The 22,939-nt window shown below is 40.6% G+C and overlaps 1 protein-coding gene and 1 pseudogene across 1 annotated transcript in view; one reads left to right on the forward strand and one right to left on the reverse strand.

Moving 5' to 3' along the window:
• The window catches only part of LOC114546103 (zinc finger protein 721-like), a 1,066,380-nt gene that overhangs the window by 625,859 nt on the left and 417,582 nt on the right, over nt 1-22,939 (forward strand). The window lies entirely within an intron of this gene.
• Nucleotides 1-22,939, reverse strand: part of LOC114546087 (NACHT, LRR and PYD domains-containing protein 12-like) — a 30,309-nt pseudogene that overhangs the window by 3,329 nt on the left and 4,041 nt on the right.

Below are 22,939 nucleotides of genomic sequence, written 5' to 3' on the forward strand. Positions count from 1 at the left end.
CTCTCTCTCTCTCTCTCTCTCTCTCTCTCTCTCTCTCTCTCTCATGTTGCTTTATTGGCATGACAAAAAAAATACATCTGTGTTGCCAAAGCATAAGAACAAACATATAAACAACAAGGAGTAAATACATCTGATATAATAATACAAGTAAACAGGATAATTATGATATAAATGCAGATACTAAACAAATTCAGTGCTTTTCCCTCAAAGGGCATGTTGAAACAATAATATATATATATAAATAAAAAAGAATACAAATAAATGAAATAATAGAAAATAAAAATGATTATACAATTTTCTGTTTTCTATTTATTGTTCCTTGTATTGTGGCAGGAGAAGACATATTTAGCTGCTAGCCATGCCGTGCTTTTATCTTCCCCTAATAGAAAAAGAAGATTTTTTTTCTGAGTCTCGGTAGTGAAGCCTGGTATATGGTTTTCAAATTTTTGGAAATATTTGGTTCTTAAGCCTTCATATTTGGGGCATGTATATAGGAAATGTAATTCTGTTTCGATATCCTGGTGGCAGTATATACAGACTTGTTCCTCTCTTGGGCTCCACACTTTTAAATGTCGATCTCTTTCAATTTCCAGCTCATGGTCACTGACTGTATTTTGTTAAAATTCATATTTCTTTTGGATTTTTTGTTTTGAGATATTCCGCCACTTGGATATCTCTGTTCAGGGATTGATAACAGAGGAGTTGGTGTTGTATTTTATTTTCATTTTGCCATTGTTCTGTATACTCGTCTTTTAATTCAGTTTCAAATCTTGGTAGTACTGCATATTACGGTTCAGTAATGAGATGGTAATAGTAGGGTAACAGTGAGATAATTAAGAGGTAATACATAGGTAATAACATGTAATTACCAAGGTAATAACGTGGTAATACATCACAGTAATAAAATGTAATACTAGTGTAATAAGGTGATAAGGTAACAGATGTAATAACATGCAATTACCAATGTAATAAGTAGGAAAGGGTTCAATAATAACCATACAGTACAGGCCAAAAGTTTGGACACACCTTCTCATTCAATGCGTTTCCTTTATTTTCATGACTATTTACATTGTAGATTCTCACTGAAGGCATCAAAACTATGAATGAACACATATGGAATTATGTACTTAACAAAAAAGTGTGAAATAACTGAAAACATGTCTTATATTTTAGATTCCTCAAAGTAGCCACCCTTTGCTTTTTTGATAGCGCTGCAAACCCTTGGTGCTCTCTCAATCCCTTGTCAGGATTAATTAGTGGAATCTTTCCCTTATTAATGGGGTTGGGACCATCAGTTGTGTTGTGCAGAAGTCAGGTTGATACACAGCCGACAGCCCTATTGGACAACTGTTAGAATTCATACTATGGCAAGAACCAATCAGCTAAGTAAAGAGAAATGAGTGGCCATCATTACTTTAACATATGAAGGTCAGTCAGTCCGGAAAATTGCGAAAACTTTGAATGTGTCCGCAAGTGCACTCGCAAAAACCATCAAGCGCTACAATGAAACTGGCTCACATGAGTACCGCCCCAGGAAAGGAAGACCAAGAGTCACCTCTGCTGCTAAAGATAAGTTAATCCGAGTCACCAGCCTCAGAAATCGCAAGTTAACAGCAGCTCAGATTAGAGACCAGATGAATGCCACACAGAGTTCTAGCAGCAGACACATCTCTACAACAACTGTTAAGAGGAGACTGAATCAGGCCTTCATGATCAAATAGCTGCTAGGAAACCACTGCTAAGGAGAGGCAACAAGCAGAAGAGAATTGTTTGGGCCAAGAAACACAAGGAATGGACATTAGACCAGTGGAAACCCATGCTTTGCTCTGATGAGTCCAAATTTGAGATGTTTGGTTCCAACCGCTGTGTCTTTGTGCGACGCAGAAAAGGTGAACGGATGGATTCTACATGCCTGGACCGTGAAGCATGGAGGAGGAGGTGTGATGGTGTGGGGGGCTTTGCTGGTGACACTGTTGGGGATTTATTCAAAATTGAAGGCATACTGAACCAGCATGGCTACCACAGCATCCTGCAGTGACATGCTATCCCATCCGGTTTGCGTTTAGTTGGACCATCATTTATTTTTCAACAGGACAATGACCCCAAACACACCTCCAGGCTGTGTAAGGGCTATTTGACCAAGAAGGAGTGATGGAGTGCTGCGCCAGATGACCTGGCCTCCACAGTCACCGGACCTGAACCCAATTGAGATGGTTTGGGGTGAGCTGGACCGCAGAGTGAAGGCAAAAGGGCCAATAAGTGCTAAGCATCTCTGGGAACTCCTTCAAGACTGTTGGAAAACCATTTCAGGTGACTACCTCTTGAAGCTCATCAAGAGAATGCCAAGAGTGTGCAAAGCAGTAATCAGAGCAAAGGGTGGCTACTTTGAGGACATATTTTCAGTTATTTCAAACTTTCTTGTTGAGTACATAATTCCATATGTGCTCATTCATAGTTTTGATATCTTCAGTGAGAATCTACAATGTAAATAGTCATGAAAATAAAGGAAATGCATTGAATGAGAAGGTGTGTCCAAACTTAGCTGGGGGCGATGATCTCTCAGCTCTTGTCTCAGGGCGTGGACCTCAGCCTGTAGAGCCTGTAGAGTCCGCAGCTGGTTGCTCTGGGTGGTGGAGTGTTGGCTGAGATCCTCCATCACTCTACGCAGGGCTAACCTCAGGGCCTGGTTGTCTTCCTCCAGCTCCTTCATGGCCTGGTACAGCTCGTGGATTTCAGCCTTCTGTTGTAGGACCATACTGCTTGGCTCACTCACTGCTGGATGTTGTTTCTCACAGTTGTTGTGGCAGGTCAAGGTCTTTTCTTTGAAGTCCACAAACTCCCACTCTAGGATGGAGAGTCCCTCTCTCAGTACCTTCACACTGGAGGAGAGTTTGGGACTGCAGTGAGGAGAGGTCTCATGACTGCTGCTGGGGACAGCTGGTCTCTCTGGGGTGTTTGGCTGTTTCCTTTCTTCTTCTTTTCTGCTACGCTTTTCATTGACTGGTAGTGTTTGTCAAAATTATCCAGGCTATTTTCTGATCCCTGGATCATGATTGTGCCATTGTGATAGATGTTGATAATCAGGGTGGGAGAGGTGGGGTCTTCCTCGCAGACTGTAATTTGTCTTCCTTTGCTGATTCCATTCTTCTTAACATGGGTGAAGATTTCACAAAAGGCTGCATGCCAGGCAGGAGGATGATGGTTGATGAAAAGCAGTTCCCCAGGTCTCTCCGTACACGGATCCAGCGCCGGAGCTCATCCATCGTGTTGCTGATAGATTGCAGTGCGCCATCAGGTCTCTGATGTTTTAATGATCTCCACAGGTATCATAGATGTTTGTAGACAATTTTTGGAGCATTTCCCTTCATGGTAAAATCTTTTAGGGAAATCACATGGTCACATGGTCAGGATACTGGATCTTGTATCCGTCAGTGTCCGGTGGCAAAAGCGGCAGATCTGAATATTTTACCGGCAACGTTAGATGGCTGATAGCGGAGCCGTCCTCCATCGCGGCATGCATTCACTCGGACCGACGGTAGTTTTTTTTTTCCCCTGTAGTTAACGTTGATGTTGCTGGTTGATCGGTTGATGTTGCTGGTTGATCCTTGTAACATTGATTAGTGTTCGACAGACATGGGGTACTCGAGTCACATGACTTGACTCGAGTTAGACTCGAGTCGCAAATTTTAGGACTTGAGCCTTGCTTGATTAACATTCATAAAAGACTTGACTTAGACTTGAGTCAAATGACTTGAAATGACTTGATTTTCTGTTTTCTGGGTGCTCCAGAGCTCGAGCACCCACGGAAAATACTGACCACCCACGTGTGCCAGACTGCCAGTTCATTTTTACATTAATCTAAAATTAAACACTGCAGTTGTGGAGCGTCTGTCATAGTGTGATTGGTTATGTCGGTGGCATTGATTCTTAATTTCCCAGGAAGCTGATCGCGGTTACGTGCCAGTTAAACTTTTCATCTCCAATCCTATCTGTATTTGTGAGAAGTGGCGCTGTCCTGAGTTGAAAGATAAGGCCTACTTTCCGGCTTTATTATGGCGTGTGCGTTCGAGTCGGCCGCTGTCCATTTCCTAAGGTTCTGAAATGCAAACACTTTTTTTTAAAGGGTGTGCGCGTGTGAGCATCCACGGAGGAAAACATAAATCGGCGCCTATGTTCCTCTACACAGAAAATAATAAAGTTTGGCCATAAGGATTACACATCTGACCAGGCAAAGAAAAAAACAAACGGCAGTTTGTAAGGTCTGCAGTACAAACATTTCCGACGTCAAATTTCATCAGACACTTCAAATCGGGAGAGATTCGGGTTCCAGTCCCCATATTCAGCTGAACCACTATTTGGACGTTTGTGATGGACGGAAGTCCCTTCAGTTTTTGGCCATGAATAATCACACCCTCCCCTCTTTGTTCAAGGTGGCGGTAAGAGCGAATAAAACTAGGCACACATACACACACAACACAAACTGCTCTCTCTCTCTCTCTTTCTCTCTCTCTCTCTCACACACTCATAAACACACACACACACACATGCAGACGTAAGTATGTGAATACAACTAGGCACACATACACACACAACACAAACTGCTCTCTCTCTCTCTCTCTCTCTCTCTCTCACACTCATAAACACACACACACACACATGCAGACGTAAGTATGTGAATAAAACTAGGCACACATACACACACAACACAAACTGCTCTCTCTCTCTCTCTCTCTCTCTCTCTCATAAACACACACACACATGCAGACGTAAGTATGTGAATAAAGCTAGGCACACATACAACACACTCTGCACTCTCACAGCACATGCACATTCACTCACCAATATTAATAACTTCACTCACTCTCTCTCAAACACGCACACATTCACTCACAAATACACTGTCAAATATCAACATATAAACTTTCCATTCCATGTGATAAGCAAATGTGGTGGGATTCAGCTCCTCTTAAAGAATGTGTTTTGTTCTTTAAGAGAAGGAAAAGTTAAAGGATGTGTTTCTGTCTCATAAAAGTGAGGCATGTTTGAAGAATATTATTTGACTTAGTAACCATTATACTTGAATTGTTTGAAGGAATTTCATGATTTGATGTCGTGTTTGAGGCATATTGAACAATGTTGATTTATTGTTGGCCTAATATCAGTTTTAGGCTGTGCTTTTTTATCTGTGTTAATTTAAACTCTTCAGATGTATGTGGACGCAAAGTCTTTTGAATATTGAGTAAACGTAAGAAAACTTTTTTGCACTCCTCTTTTGTCGGGCAGGTGCGTAAGATATGATCAAAGGTACAAGATCAAAATTTGTTCAAAGAAAATCCCGCACACTGAACATTACACTAAATTAAATTAATTTCAGGTAAATTTACCTGATGAAGGTCTGAGACCGAAACGTCGTATTTTTCTAAATACATTTTTGCTAGTGTAATGGTCAGTGTGCGGGATTTTCTTTGAATATTGAGTAAAAAATGCAAATAAAACTCCAGCAGTTCATAACCACTGTCTGTTTATGACTTCTGTTTCTCTGTGTGAATAGTTTTGACAATGTGACTTCCGTTTTAACTGATGCTTGTTAGCAATCGAAAATAAATACTAAAACAATACTAATCCTACTGTAAGATGTTGAGCCTTGTTTTTATGAATCAAAGTGAAAGCATACTCACACTTCCTCAGACCAGGTTTCAGTCTCTGCACTCCACCATGTTCCAGCCTGGAGGAAGAAACAAAGTCAGAATGAAGCTTCAGAAACCTCCTAATCTCTCATCTTCAAAATATATCAAACATCTCATGTTTCTAAGGTCAAAGATTAACTCCGAACATCAACATAATCGAGACATGCTCAAAGTGCTTCAATAACAATGTAACTTAGTAATAGGAGTTGAGACTCAGTAGGGACAATATTCTCCACTGTTATCACCAGGGCTGCTGGTACACACTGTGAACCAACAGTGAGCTCTGCTGTCTGTTCATACCTTAGAGTGTCCAGTCTGCAGTGTGGATCCTCCAGTCTAGCTGAAAGAAGCTTCACTCCCGAGTCTCCTGGATGATTGCAGCTCAGAGGACACAGAGACACTGAGGAACCAGACCCTACCCAGAACCCAGGACAGAGAGGCTGAGTGAATGTGGTGTTGAAGGTGTGGAGGTGGATCAGTGAGTCAGAGGAGACTGAGTAGAAGGACAGAGAGCCAGCAGGACAGTCCACATACACTGCTACTCTACCAGAGACAGAGGAGGAGATGGGTGTTGATATCTTATTGTGACAGACAGAGTAACCATCATCATCAGAGCAGATCAGACTCCAGGACTGATCATTACATCCAAACCAACAGTCTGTACTGTTTCCTCTCCTGCTGATTCCTCTGTAACTCACTGATACTTCAACATCTCCTCTCGTCTCAACCTCCCAGTAACAGCGACCAGTCAGACCATCTCTACACAGCAGCTGAGGACAGTAAAACCTCTCTGGATGATCAGGATATGGCTGATCCTCCATCACACATGTCACCTTCCTGTTGTTGTCAGACAGTTTGAGTTTTCTGTTCACTGTGTTTGTGTCCAGTGTGAGTTGACAGGAATCTGACGGAGAGAAGAAGACACAACACAGCAGCAGATTATCATCTAACACAGCTGATGGTTGATTTATTAACAGACTGACTGTTAATTAGATCAGAACTTCATAATGTTCACACATCTCTTTACCTCTCTTTATAGTCTCATCTCTAACCGGCAAGCTACTAAACCTGGATGGAAATGATCACCTCTTCTGAAATGTTCAATTAGTTAACCATCATAGGACACAACCTCTCTCTCTCTCTCTCTCTCTCTTCTGTCTGTCTGTCTCTCTCTGTCTGTCTCTCTCTCTGTCTCTCTGTCTGTCTGTCTGTCTCTGTGTCTGTCTCTCTCTCTCTGTCTCTCTCTCTCTCTTGTCTGTCTTTCTCTGTCTCTCTCTCTGTCTCTCTGTCTGTCTGTCTCTCTATCTCTCTCTGTCTGTCTGTCTGTCTGTCTCTCTCTCTCTCTCTGTCTCTCTCTCCCTCTCTCTGTGTCTCTGTATTCTCTATTACTAATACATACAGTATACTAGATTGAATATGGACATTAAACACAGTTAACACATGACATAACCATACATTCAATAACAAATCAACTTGTGCTGTAAATAAAAAGTAAATAAAAAATAACATTTACAAGTCTTAGCTTTTGAACAATGTGCTGCAGAATTAAAGTGTTCTGCTTGAGGTGGAGTCTGCATGAGAAAAGAGTTCAAGGATTTTGGAAAATGTGGTCATTGACTGCATTTTTTGTCAAAACAATGAAAAATGATCCAGAGTTTATGACTACTGTTTCTCTGTGTGAATAGTTTTGACAATATGACTTCCATTTTAACTGATGCTTGTTAGCCATAAATAAAAAAATGCTAACAGAATACTAATCCTATTGTAAAATGTTGAGCCTTGTTTTTATGAATCAAAGTGAAAGCATACTCACATTTCCTCAGACCAGGTTTCAGCCTCTGCTCTCCACAATGATCCAGTCTGGAGGAAGATACAAGGTCAGAATGAACCATCAGAAGCTTCCTCATCTCTTATATTCAAAATATTTCAAACATCTCAGGTTTCTAAGGTCAAAGATTAACTCTGAACATCAACATAATTGAGATGTCTTCAAAGTGCTGCAATAAGAATGTAACTTATTAATAGGAGTTGAGTCTCAGCAGGGACAAGATTCTTTGCTGTTATCACCAGGACTGCTGGTAATAATAATTAATAATTCATTACATTTATATAGCGCTTTATCATAGACACTCAAAGCACTTTGGGGGGGACTACTCTCTAACACCACCCATGTGTAGCACCCACCTGGGTGATGCACGGCAGCCTTACGACGCCAGACGCTCACCACACATTAGCTTGGTAGAGAGGGAGGGGAACATATTTTTACTGGTGGGGAAAACTGGAGTACCCGGAGAAAACCCCACGCACACACAGGGAGAACATGCAAACTCCACACAGAAAGGCCCGGGACGACCAGGGTTTGAACCCGGTACCTTCTTGCTCACCAACAGTGAGCTCTGCTGTCTGTTCATACCTTAGAGTGTCCAGTCTGCATCGTGGATCCTCCCGTCTAGCTGAAAGCAGCTTCTTTCCCGAGTCTCCAGGATGACTGTAGCTCAGAGAACACAGAGACACTGAGGAACCAGACCCTACCCAGAACCCAGGATAGAGAGTCTGAGTGAATGTGGTGTTGAAGGTGTGGAGGTGGATCAGTGAGTCAGAGGAGACGGAGTAGAAGGACAGAGAGTCAGCAGGACAGTCCACATACACTGCTACTCTATCAGAGACAGAGGAGGAGGAGATGGATGTTCCTCTGTTATTGTGCCAGACAGAGTAATGACCATCAGAGTAGAACAGACTCCAGGACTGATCATTACCTCCAAACACACAGTCTCTACCGTCTCCTTTCCTCCTGATTCCTCTGTAACTCACTGATATATTAACCTCTCCTCTCCTCTCAACCTCCCAGTAACAGCGACCAGTCAGACCATCTCTACACAGCAGCTGAGGATAGATGTCAAACCTCTCTGGATGATCAGGATATGGCTGATCCTCCTCCTCCACCCATGTCACCTTCCTGTTGTTGTCAGACAGTTTGAGTTTTCTGTTCACTGTGTTTGTGTCTAGTGTGAGTTGACAGGAATCTGACGGAGAGAAGGAGACACAAAACAGCAGCAGATTATCATCTAACACAGTGGTTCCCAACCTTTTTTCCTTGGCGCCCCCCCTACTCATTTCTAAGAAAAGCTGAGCCCCCGAAACCGAAGTTGAGGTAACTCTCGAGATAGAGCCTTACTTTCTTTTTTGATACAGAGCAGTTATCAGCACTGTTACGTTTCTCCGCCATGTTTCATTCATAAAATAGTGATGCCGTGGCGGCAGGAAAAACGAGGATACAACAGAATATACAGTTTTCATACTGACTTTTGTATACATTATATATTCTAGTGTATTATCATAATTTATTTAACAATTTTTTTTACCTCAACCCAGATAAAGACTCGCGCCCCCCCTGTGATCTTTGCCGCCCCCCCTGGGGGTGCCCGGACCCCAGGTTGGGAACCACTGATCTAACACAGCTGATGGTTGATTTATTAACAGACTGACTGTTAATTAGATCAGAACTTCACAATGTTCACACATCTCTTTACCTCTCTTTATAGTCTCATCTCTAACCGGCAAGCTACTAAACCTGGATGGAAATGATCACCTCTTCTGAAATGTTACATTAGTTAACGATCATACTACACAACCTCTCTCTCTCTCTCTCTCTCTCTCTCTCTCTCTGTCTGTCCCCCCTTCTGTCTCTCTCTCAGTCTCTATGTCTCTCTCTCTCTCTTTCTCTCTCTCTGTCTCTCTCTCTCTCTCCCTCTATGTCTCTCTCTCTTTCTGTATGTCTCTCTCTGTCCCACTCTCTCTCTCTCTCTGTCTCTCTCTGTCTGTCTGTCTGTCTGTCCTTCTGTCTGTCTGTCTGTCTCTGTCTCTCTTTCTGTGTCTCTGTATTCTCTATTACTAATACATACAGTATACCAGATTGAATATGGACATTAAACATAGTTAACACATGACATAACCATACATTCAATAACAAATCAACTTGTGCTGTAAATGAAAAGTAAATAAAAAATAACATTTACAAGTCTTAGCATTTGAACAATGTGCTGCATAAATAACGTGTTCTGCTTGTGTTGGAGTCTGCATGAGAAAAGAGTTCAAGGATTTTGGAAAATGTGGTCATTGACTGCATTTTGTGTTAAAGCAATGAAAAATGATCCACAGTTTGTTACTTCTGTTTCTCTGTGTGAATAGTTTTGACAATGGGACTTCCATTTTAACTGATGCTTGTTAGCAATCAAAAAGAAATACTAACACAATACTAATCCTACTGTAAGAATCAAAGTGAAAGCATACTCACATTTCCTCAGACCAGGTTTCAGCCTCTGCTCTCCACCATGATCCAGCCTGGAGGAAGAACAAAGTCAGAATGAACCTTCAGAAGCTTCCTCATCTCTCATCTTTAAAATATATCAAACATCTCAGGTTTCTAAGCTCAAAGATTAAAGTGATGGTTCGGATTAATTTCACCCTAGGGTCCTTTGCACCATGACCTCAAGGCAAACACCCCCCTATCAGCTGAATAGCTTAGTGTAAGGGCTAACGTATCCAGGTTTGTATCTCGTAAGTTACCCCACTAATAATGCCCAAAATGATACCAAACTTCTACAGTAGTACAAATAGCTTATGCACTCATTAAACGATTGATTGGAAAGTTTGTAAGTACACCAGAAGTTTATGTAAATAACACTTGCCTGCTGGCTTCTGCTCGCTGCTGTTGGCTTAGGGACCGTGTACAAATTACAACACCGAAAAGAGATACAATAAAAATATTTATAATTTAACTTTTTTTTTTAAGTAAGTGCTGTAGTATAACTAACACGAGACAAGTTAAAATTGAGGTAAGTTTGGAGAAATTACCTTATTTAATCATTAAATTAATAAATATTTTTGTTTTATCTCTTTTCGTTGTGGTAATTTGTAGACGGCCCTAAGCGCTCTTACTACCGGTAACAGCAGCAGCAGCAGCGGGCAGCAGCCAGCAGGCAAGTGTTATTTACATAAACTCCTGGTGTACTTACAAACTTTCCAATCCATCATTTTATGAGTGTATAACATATTGTACTACTGTAGAAGTTTGGTATCAGTTTGGACATTATTAGTAGGGTAGCTTACGAGATACAAACCTGGATCCATTAGCGCCTGCACTAAGCTATTCAGCTGATAACGCTAACTCTCCCAATGTTCGACCCAGCTGAAAAAAGCTTCTGGGTTTTTTTTTTTGGCTCAAGGTCATGGTACAAAGGACCCTAGGGTGAAATTACTCCGAACCATCACTTTAACTCTGAACATCAACATAATCAAGACATTCTCAAAGTCCTCCAATAAGAATGTAACTTAATAATAGGAGTTGAGTGTCAGGGATGAGATTCTTTACAGTTATCACCAGGGCTGCTGGTACACACTTTGAACCAACAGTGAGCTCTGCTGTCTGTTCATACCGTAGAGTTTCCAGTCTGCAGTGTGGATCCTCCTGTCTAGCTGAAAGCAACTTCTGTCCCAAGTCTCCTGGATAATTGTAGCTCAGAGAACACAGAAACACTGAGGAACCAGACCCTACCCAGAACCCAGGACAGAGAGGCTGAGTGAATGTGGTGTTGAAGGTGTGGAGGTGGATCAGTGAGTCAGAGGAGACTGTGTAGAAGGACAGAGAGCCAGCAGGACAGTCCACATACACTGCTACTCTACCAGAGACAGAGGAGGAGGAGATGAATGTTTCTCTGTTATTGTGCCAGACAGAGTAACCATCATCAGAGCAGTTCAGACTCCAGGACTGATCATTACGTCCAAACAAACAGTCTCTACTGTTTCCTCTCCTCCTGATTCCTCTGTAACTCACTGATATCTCAACCCTTCCACTCCTCTCAACTTCCCAGTAACAGCGACCAGTCAGACTATCTCTACACAGCAGCTGAGGCCACCAATCAAACCTCTCTGGATGATCAGGATATGGCTGATCCTCCATCACCCATGTCACCTTCCTGTTATTGTCAGACAGTTTGAGTTTTCTGTGTGCTGTGTTTGTGTCCAGTGTGAGTTCACAGGCCCCTGACGGAGAAAACGAGACATAACACAGCAGCAGATTATCATCTAACACAGCTGATGGTTTATTTATTAACATGATAATACACATGCCATTGGTTTTATGCTTGACTAACAGTGTGGTTTTATTCTATATTATTTATGGTTATTTATTGTGTGGCCCTTTTACATCTTAAGCACTTTTAAATCCAACACTTATTACTGATTTTCAATGGTATGTATGGTACTTTTTTAAACTCAAGGGCAAGTAATTCAGACAGTATTTTAGACTTTTTAAATGTTTTTAGTCCCTTTTTAATGTGGAGATAGACTGGGATAGAATTTCTTTTGTATTGCGACACCGGGCATTTATTTTCATAAACTTTCTATATATTGTTTTTTATTTTGTAAATGTTTCCAGGAGCGGCAAGGACAGGGGTGGAGGTGACCTTTTATTTAAAGTTTTATTATTCCGCTGTCCGTCCTTCCAGTGGTTCTTTTAACCTACCTTTAATATCCGGCCTTCTTTTAAACAGCTTTTATATAACCAAAATGGTTTTTTGAGGAGATTTTAAAGTATTTCATTCACACGAGTGTTCCCCTTGTGCCCGTGCCCCTTTGCAGCAGTTCAGACTCCATCCCGGGCTTTGTGTTTTAACCCTAACCTAACCCTAACTCTAAACCTAACTTGTCATGACAAAAACTGAATGACACTTACAATAACATTCAACAAAGAATAACAAATATACTAGTGAAACCAGATATCATTATGCAATAACCATTTCAAACATTCATTTCACCTCTAACTCACCTGTTCTCTTTTCTTTTTCCTTTCGTTTATTTTGGGATGCTAGGTAAATATCTAGTTTAAATACATTTCCTAGTTTATTTCAGATTAAAATGCTATTTTAGTTCATGATTATTAGTTAGGCACAGATTAAGTTAATTTGTTCGTCTTACTTTGTCTCTAATAAATCCTACTTTATTCCCTTTTAATTTTTACTCCTCATCACAAATCCCACCAATTTTACTAATACATACAGTATACCAGATTGAATATGGACATTAAACACAGTTAACACATGATATAACCATACGTTCAATAACAAATCAACTTATGCTGTCAATGAAAAGTATATAAAAAAATAACAATTTGAACATTTGAACAATGTGCTGCAGAAATAAAGTGTTCTGCTTGAGGTGGAGTCTGCATGAAAAAAGAGTTCAAGGATTTTGGAAAATGTGGTCATTGACTGCATTTTGTGTTAAAGCAATGAAATTATCCACAGTTTGTGACGTCTGTTCTGTGATGCTTGAAAGCAATCGAAAATAATACTAACACAACACTTAACCTACTCTAAGATGTTGTGCCTTGTTTTTATGAATCAAAGAGAAAGCATACTCACTCAGCATACATTTCCTCAGACCAGGTTTCAGCCACTGCTCTCCACAATGATCCAGCCTGGAGGAAGAAACAAAGTCAGAATGAACCATCAGCAGCTTCCTCATCTCTCATCATTAAAATATATCAAACATCTCATGTTTCTAAGGTCAAAGATTAAATCTGAACATCAACATAATAGATGTCCTCAAAGTGCTCCAATAAGAATGTAACTTATTAATTGGAGTTGAGACTCAGCGGGGATGAGATTCTCAGCACATCAGTTACTGTCTCCACTGTTATCACCAGGGCTGCTGGTACACACTGTGAACCAATAGTGAGCTCTGCTGTCTGTTCATACCTTAGAGTGTTCAGTCTGGAATGTGGATCATCCCGTCTAGCTGAAAGCAGCTTCTCTCCTGAGTCTCCTGGATGATTATAGCTCAGGTCCAGCATTCTCAGATGGGAGGGGTTGGAGCTCAGAGCTGAGGCCAGAGAAGCACAGCCTTTCTCTGTGATCAGACAGCCTGACAGACTGGATGGGCAAACACACACACACCTCAAATCACAGTTGAGGTTGTTTTAAATAGTTTATTATTTAATTTCATTATTTTTCATTAACAAAAAGTTCAATCAGAAAGATTTCCCCCTCTGATATTTTTTTCAGGAGCTGCCACTGAGTGAGACTGTATCAAAACATGGAAGTTGTGGGCTGTGAAAACAACAATTGTCCAAAAGATGTTGGGTATCTTTTTTTTAACATACATTAACTTTTATATAAAGCACATTTAATGGTTATTTGTTTAACAGAAGTTGAATCCTGACCTGAGAGTCTCCAGTTTACAGTGTGGATGCTTCAATCCATCAGAGATAAGCTTCCCTCCTGAATCCTTGAGGTCATTGTTACCCAGGTCCAGATCTCTCAGAGTAGAGGACTGAGAGCTGAGAACTGAGGATAGATCTTCACAGCTTCTCTCTGACAGGTTACAGCCACTCAGCCTAAAAATATGAACAGACCATATGTATAAAGCATTTCTATCTGTATTTGATATTACTTACACTTATAGTTAGGTAGGCATTACTAAATTGTATTATCATAGAAACATGGTTAACTGACTGAAGAAAAATGAAAACACTGTGACAGATCTGGTTCACCGTTTACATGTTTATTATTCCTGACCTGAGAGTCTCCAGTTTACAGTGTGGACTCTTCAGGCCATCAGAGATAAGCTTCCCTCCTGAATCCTTGAGGTGATTGTTATTCAGGTCCAGCTCTCTCAGACTAGAGGACTCTGAGCTGAAAACTGAGGACAGATCTTCACAGCTGCTCTCTGACAGGTTACAGCCACTCAGCCTAAAAATATGTACAGAACATATGTTAAAAAGTATTTCTATGTTTATTTGATATTACTTACACTTATATTTAGGTCGGCATTACTAAATTGTATTATCAAAGAAACATGGTTAACTGACTGTAGAAAAATGAAAAAACTGTGACAGATCTGGTTCACCCTTTACATGTTTATTATTCCTGACCTGAGAGTCTCCAGTTTACAGTGTGGACTCTTTAGTCCATCAGAGAGAAGCTTCCCTCCTGAATCATTGAGGTCATTGTTACTCAGGTCCAGCTCTCTCAGACTAGAGGACTCTGAGCTGAGAACTGAGGACAGATCTTCCCAGCTTCTCTCTGACAGGTTACAGCCACTCAGCCTAAAAATATGTACAGAACATATGTTAAAAAGCATTTCTATCTGTATTTGATATTACTTACTCTTATATTTAGGTAGGCATTACTAAATTGTATTATCAAAGAAACATGGTTAACTGACTGAAGAAAAGTGAAAACACTGTGACAGATCTGGTTCACAATTTACATTTTTATTATTCCTGACCTGATAGTCTCCAGTTTACAGTGTTGAATTTTTAGTCCATCAGAGAGAAGCTTCCCTCCCGAATCCTTGAGGTCATTGTTACTCAGGTCCAGCTCTCTCAGACTAGAGGACTCTGAGCTGAGAACTGAGGAAAGATCTTCACAGCTTCTCTCTGACAGGTTACAGCCACTCAGCCTAAAAATAAGCACAGAACATATGTAAAAAGCATTTCTATCTGTATTTGATATTACTTACACTCATTTTCAGGTAGGCATTAATAAATTGTCTTATCAAAGAAACATGGTTAACTGATTGAAGAAAAGTGAAAACACTGTAACAGATCTGGTTCACCCTTTACATTTTTATTATTCCTGACCTGAGAGTCTCCAGTTTACAGTGTGGACTCTTCACTCCAGTAGAAAGCAGCTTCACTCCTGAATCCTTGAGGTCATTGTTACTCAGGTCCAGCTCTCTCAGACTAGAGGACTCTGAGCTGAGAGCTGAGGACACACCTTCACAGCTTCTCTCTGACAGGTTACAGCCACTCAGCCTAAAAATATGTACAGAACATATGTAAAAACCATTTCTATCTGTATTTGATATTACTTTTACTTATATTTAGGTAGGCATTACTAAATTGTCTTATCAAAGAAACATGGTTAACTGACTGAAGAAAAATGAAAACACTGTAACAGATCTGGTTCACCCTTTACATGTTTATTATTCCTGACCTGAGAGTCTCCAGTTTACAGTGTGGACTCTTCAGTCCATCAGAGATAAGCTTCCCTCCTGAATCCTTTATGTCATTGTTACTCAGGTCCAGCTGTCTCAGACTAGAGGACTCTGAGTTGAGAACTGAGGACAGATCTTCACAGCTTCTCTCTGACAGGTTACAGCCACTCAGCCTAAAAATATGTACAGAACATATGTAAAAAGCATTTCAATCTGTATTTGATATTACTTACACTTATATTTAGGTAGGCATTACTAAATTGTATTACCAAAGAAACATGGTTAACTGACTAAAGAAAAATGAAAACACTGTGACAGATCTGGTTCACCTTTTACATGTTTATTATTCCTAACCTGACAGTCTCCAGTTTACAGTGTGGACTCTTCAGTCCATCAGAGATAGGCTCCCCTCCTGAATCCTTGAGGTCATTGTTGCTCAGGTCCAGCTCTCTCAGACTAGAGGACTCTGAGCTGAGAACTGAGGATAGATCTTCACAGCTTCTCTCTGACAGGTTACAGCCAGTCAGCCTAAAAATATGTACAGAACATATGTAAAAACCATTTCTATCTGTATTTGATATTACTTATACTTATATTTAGGTAGGCATTACTAAATTGTTTTATCAAAGAAACATGGGTATGTTGGGGACCAAGAGTTTGGTTAAATCTGATTTTAACCAAAAGGCCTCAGATTAAACTGACCTCTGGATACAGGACACACATGTGCTCAGAGACAAAGGAACATGTGACCAAGACAAAGGAATCTTGGCCTCCATGTAAACCCCAAAGCCGGGCTAATTCACACCTCTATGCGAAGTGCCAGCCAGAAGGGAAACTCCTCACAACTGGCAGGAAGTCAAAGGACTACAAAAGTGTAGTTTTCACCCTTTCAACAGTTTTGAGTCTTCCTATTGGTTCAGCGGGACCATAAACACAGCAGGTGGGTCTTAACCTATAAATAACATGACCATAGGAAACTCCCTCATCTTCACCTGCAACTCTGTTGCTGAAAGGAGGCGTGCAAGCGCTTGTGCTGAACTTCCATTTTCTTGAGAAAGTGGATTTTATTTCGGTGGATCCTTGAAAACACACCAGTGTTTTCATATCTGCAGTGAGAAGGAAACAACGTTTTTCTTCTCAAAGTCGACTAAACTTGCCCCCTTGCTGCTTTTTTGGAGGGAAGTTTCTCCGTGGCCGCTGATGAGCGCCAGGGACCCGTTCTGTTTCATTTCTGTGGAAATCTATGGACAGAAACAAACGGACTGAACACACCGTGAGAAGGCTTACGTCTGGGCAGAGATAAGTAGTGTGTTTATTAATGAGCAAAAGGGGTTTGTTACCACTTGTTGCCATTAATGTGATCTGAATTAATCATGTACTGGTCCATATGTGATTATTAATCTGTGCTGTGAATCTATAAATAGATCAATTATACCGTTGATTCATGTCGTGTTAAGTAGCTTGGTATAACTGTAATCGCTACCTGCTTAAATCACTCCTTTCAGGAGTTTAGTTACTGTCTGCGATAGAATCGCGAAAATCAGCTGATTAGCTACTGGAGTGGTTATAGTGACGTTTTACTCAGCAAAACAAAAGTCTCAGTCTGTCCTAACTACACGTAAGCCCAGACCTGAGTGGCTGAGGAGAACTGGGTCATTATCGATAACTAAGATCAAAGTGCCTCTTTTCTTTACTCTTCTTCTCTTTCTCCTCTTACTAACACACACACACACACGACACAGGCAAGCCGCGTAGCTCCCAAGCTAACGCTGTAGGCTAGTTTCACACGTGGAATCTGCTTACGTTCGTACAGAGCTAACACAGGAACTAGCTACCATACCGGCTAAGCGTGCACGTTGCCTAGCAACCCCTGGCTTCTTCAGCCCGGCCCGTGCACCCAGCACCACTACCGCCCTCTTGAGGCTAAATAGTTTGTGCAGCTCACAGGAGTAGCCATTTTGGGAGTTTGTTTTTGTGTTAGAACTACACTCCGACACCGCCCCCCCTTTTCACTCACTCTCTCTCTCACACACACACTCACACACGGACACAGACGTGTCCGCCCATGCTGCTTTGTTTTTGCTTTGTTTTTGGTTGTGATATTGTAAAAGGGTATATAAGTTTATTATTGAAGGATTATTGATTAGCTACTGATAATTGTGACGTTAATAAATCTTATTATACTTAATTAGCAGTTGCTTGTGATTATTTGTGTACTTGTTGTAATAATTGCTGGTCAATCAGGTCCGTGCTTGGATTCACCCCTTCCTTTAATTCCTTTTTAAAGGATTACCACAGAAATGAGACTGTTCCACAGTTGGATTATTGGTCCCTGACTTGCAGGGTGGTGCCCCGTTTTGATTGTTCGTCGATTTGATACAGTTATTAATAACCATATTCATAACTTTATTAATATTGATAAAACATCTTTGATAATTTGCCAATGATCAAATCTGTACCCCACGAGAATCCTACAGTTAACTGAAAATGAAACAGATCTGGTTCACCCTTTACATGTTTATTATTTCTGACCTGAGAGTGTTCCAAATAACAGTTGCCATGTGCAATTTTAAGCTCATTTAACTATTTTCAAAAAAAGGTGTTAAAACAATTTTACTGGCATTGCTCCTATTATCCTCCATGACACACACTTTTCCACTTTGCCTGACAACTCTTCTTCAAAACAAACTGCGTCGAGACAACAGAGCTCAGCCCATAGCTTCACTCACTCAAGCAGATAGTATGCATGAAACAAAAACAGGACACGTAATTTCAATGTGTTAACTACGCTAACTAACCGTGTATTGTGAACCGCGTGTACTTATTACAAAAAACAGACAACAGCTGTGTCTAAAAGACTGGGCAACAGCTGAGACGTTGAGAATCCATGCGTGAGAGGTGATGGATAGTTCCAGTCACTTTGTCATTTATTCACTTTGTTGAAACAAGAGAAGAAAGCCTCACTGATGTGAAGAAAAAGACAGAGAAACATATATAAATTCTCTCTGACAGAGTAGAGTATTTGAAACAGTGAACTACCATCTTCCTCCTTCAGGATCTGTGTCTCAGTTTCTGCACACTCTCTGGTCACATCTTACATCAAAGACCGGGTAACTTTGAGAGAATCTGTGTCAGAACTTTCTCCGCTCAATGATATTTTTGACTACAACGTTGGCTCTTCCAACCAGATCAACAATTCTGTGGTAGTCCCCACCAGGACTGCTAGGAACATGGGTGTGGCACTCAATGGCCAACTCTCCTTCACTGTCAACATTGACTACAACCTGTACATGTAGATACATGCAGCATAATCTCAGAAGGATACAATCTTTTCTGATCCTCAGGTTCTGGTTCAGGATCTTGTAGGTAATGTGAACAGCCAAACAAAAATATCAGATTTGAACAAAAAATCCAAATTTAGCATTAAGCCTTGCCTTAACATAGTCTTACATTACAACAATCACATTTCTACGGTTGTCCAGACTGAGTTAATGATTCAAACACAACAAATGTATGTCTTGTATTGTGTATATTACTGGAGTCAGAAAACTATTAAAGGAATTTTCAAAGAATAGTCACATCTGTTGGATCCCAATCATTCACACTAATTAATTTCAGCCTCAAATGAAATATGAAGTTGCAGATCTTTTTTTTTTTCTTCATTTGGCTGCATGAATCTGTGGAGGTACAATGAATCTGAGGAAAACATTTGCAGTTTTTTTTTTCAATTGATCAACTAATCAATTTGTTGACTAAATCTTGATTATCAGTTGAGTAAAACATTCATTAGTTGTGAACAACTCTACACATCGGATACAGTTGGTATCTTGAGTAATTGGTGCACTTACAGAGCTTTTTTGGAGGCTTTGACCACTGGCAGCAACCTCAGAAGAACATTCTCTGAAGCAGAGTACTTCTTCAGGTCAAACACGTCCAGATCTTCTTCTGATGACAGTAAGATGAAGACCAGAGCTGACCACTGAGCAGTAGACAGTTCATCTGTGGAGAGACGTCCTGAACGCAGGGCTTGTTGGATCTCCTCCACTAGAGAACGATCATTCAGTTCATTCAGACAGTGGAACAGATTGATGCTTCTCTCTTCTAACAGATTGTTACTGATCTTCTTCTTGATGTACTCAACTGTTTCCTGATTGGTTTCTGAGCTACTTCCTGTCTGAGCCAGCAGGTCTTGGAGGATATCCTGATTGGTCTCCAGTGAAAGACCCAGGAGGAAGCGAAGGAACAAGTCCAGGTGGCCGTTTGGACTCCGTAAGGCCTTGTCAATAGCAAACCTGTGGACCTTAGACATCATAGATTTTCTGCTGAAAACCATTCGACCTTGATCAACCCAACTTTGCCCAAACATCACATTCTTGTTTCTGTTAAGGACTGCCCTCTCTACATGAAGAGCAGCCAGAAACTCTTGAACACTCAGATGGACAAAGCTAAAGCTTTTTTGTCCTTCTTTCCCCAACTTTCCTTTTTGAAGATCTCTGTGAACACTCCTGAGCACTTCGAAGCTCCACTGACATCAATGCCACTCTCTTCTAGATCTTTCTCATAGAAGATCAGGTTGCCCTTTTCCAACTGATGGTAAGCCAGTTTTGCTAATGACTCAATGTACTGAATACACTTTTCTGGGTCACACTCTTCCAGGTCATACTTCTCTTTTGTCTGATGAATCTGAAACAGCAGGAATTCTGCATACATCTCAGTCAGGGTCTTGGGCAGCTCCCCTTCCTTTCTGTTTTTTATTACTTTATCTAGAACTATAGCAGTGATCCAGCAGAAGACTGGGATGTGGCACATGATGTGGAGGCTTCGTGAAGTCTTGATGTGGGAGATGATTTTGCCGGCCTGCTCCTGATCTGTGAATCTCTTCCTGAAGTACTCCTCCTTCTGTGGGTCGGAGAACCCTCTGACCTCTGTCGTGATGTCTACAAAGTCAGAATGGATCTGATTGGCTGCTGCAGGTCGTGTGGTTATCCAGAGGCGAGCAGAGGGAAGCAGTTTCTTCTTGATGAGGTTTGTCAGCAGCTTGTCCACTGAGGTCGGCGCTCTCACATCAATTATAACCGCCTTGTTTTTATTGGTGGAGCAGTCCAGATCAAGGCGGCTCTCATCCAGTCCATCCAAAATAAACAGAAGTTTGAATTCACTCCTGTCAAAGTTGGTGTTTCCTGTTGACTGCAGCTCTGTAAAGATGTGATTAAGAGCTTCTTTCTTGATGTCTTTGGTCTCCCAGATACATTCATGAATGAGCTCTGCCAAACATATCTTCACTCCCTTCCATGAATTCAGCTCGCGGAAGGTGAAGGAGAAAATGAGATGCACATCTTGATTGGCTCTTCCTTCAGCCCAGTCCAACACAAACTTGTGCACAAGAAATGTTTTTCCAATTCCTGCGATTCCCTTAGTCAGCACTGTTCTTATGGAGCTATCTTTTCCAGAGGGGTGTTTGAACATGTCACAAAGTTTAATTGTTGTCTCTGTATCTGCTGGCTTCACTGTCTCAAGCTGCCTGACCTCATGCTGTGTGTTGATGTGTACCTCACCCCCAGCTGTGACAGTCAGATGTGTGTACATCTTATCCAGAGGTTGTTTCTCCTCCGTCAACCCTTCTTGTATTTCCTTGTAATGGTCTTTGAAGTTTGGCTGAATCTTGTTTTTGTATTCTGAGATATGCCGTGCTGGCTTTGGTACCGGAACCATCCCGTCTGTGTTGAACAAAAATATAAAAACCAAGTATCAAAGTATATTTGTCTACAGATGTAGAAGCATTATAGCTTGGTTGATATGTTCACTCTTTCATAAAAGCATGGAATGTGGGACACTTTCATTTTTAGAAATGTAGCCATTGCAAAGACTCCTCGAGGTGACCATGGCTTCCAATTTTCTTTCTGCCATAACCAAAAAATGCATATTGCATCATATCTCCTTAACCACACATGAAAACACAGAATATGTGAGTTTTGATTTTAAAGGATTACAACATCATAAACTGTTTAGGTGCATAGTTAGTCAGGGTGAATTTAGTGACATTGTTGTAGGAAATATCACTATGTGAAGATAGAGGCTAGATTTTTATCACTAAGCCGAACGATACAGGGACTGTAAAGAGTAGAACTAAATAGAGACCGAGTTCATTCAATTACCGAACTATCGGAACATAATTCTCTGTTCTCCGTTGACTGTGTTGTCTGAACGTTCCTTCTTGTCAATGCCGTTTGCTAGTAAAAAATCATAAAAATGCTGTTTGGTGGGATGACTTACAAAGTTTAGGTGTGCTGCCGACCGAAAAAACTGATTCTTGTTAATTTACTAATCAAATATACATTGTAATGATTCATCCATACAACAAACAACGAAAAATATTCTGCATCTACAAATATGAGTTCAGTCAATTTAGTTGGATTTGCACTCTAATAACTCATAGTTATTCTACAGTAATGCTTGTTTTAATTTACATTGAAAGGCCAGAGCATGGCTACAGTTTCACTGCTGCGTTCACTCACTCTTTGTAAACTCCCAATATTGATGATTGTTATCATCAATCAATATTGTGTATTTTGGTTAAAAAAAGAGTAATCATTGACAACTTTTGGGATATGGTTTTGGTATATATTAATTATTGTTCTTAAATTATGAAACAAACAAATCTGATATTTAAAGTAAAATTATTTCATTCAAACAACAGCCATCTGGTAACAAGTGTGTTTACTCTTTGTGTTCATGTTGTAGTAATCTGAATATTTCCAAGCCATGTTTACTGGGCTATTCTCTGTGTTCATTTTGAAATGATTGTAAAGTTTCCGACAGCGTTTGGACGCAGCACTTTGGAAGCTTACTTAGCTTGCTAGTAATTATTGCACACCCCATGGACACTCCACCTCCCTCCCAGCGAAAGAGGAGAGTGGGCAGAATCTCTGGTGTGGCTGGGTTTGAGTTGTTGCTGCAGCCGCTGATGAAGGTGCAAAAGGGCAAGCGACTGCCCAATCAACTTGCCCGACCGTTGTTTTACTGGACCCGGGCCATCGGCCCTTGCTATGTCAAACCCTGCTGAGGCATCAGCCGCAAGTACTTAAATATCCAAATGTTAGTTTTAGGCTAACTGTATTTCTGTAAGTTATGACATCTAACTTGTCATTTCTGGTAGACATAGAGTGAAAAAAAATAAACAACTATTTAAATATTTAAGATGAACTTTTTTAACAATATTTGTAAACACTTGACAAAGCAAATACTTTTATAAT

This window comes from Perca flavescens, chromosome 19 (genome assembly GCF_004354835.1).
Source record: "Perca flavescens isolate YP-PL-M2 chromosome 19, PFLA_1.0, whole genome shotgun sequence".
Classification (NCBI taxonomy): domain Eukaryota; kingdom Metazoa; phylum Chordata; class Actinopteri; order Perciformes; family Percidae; genus Perca; species Perca flavescens.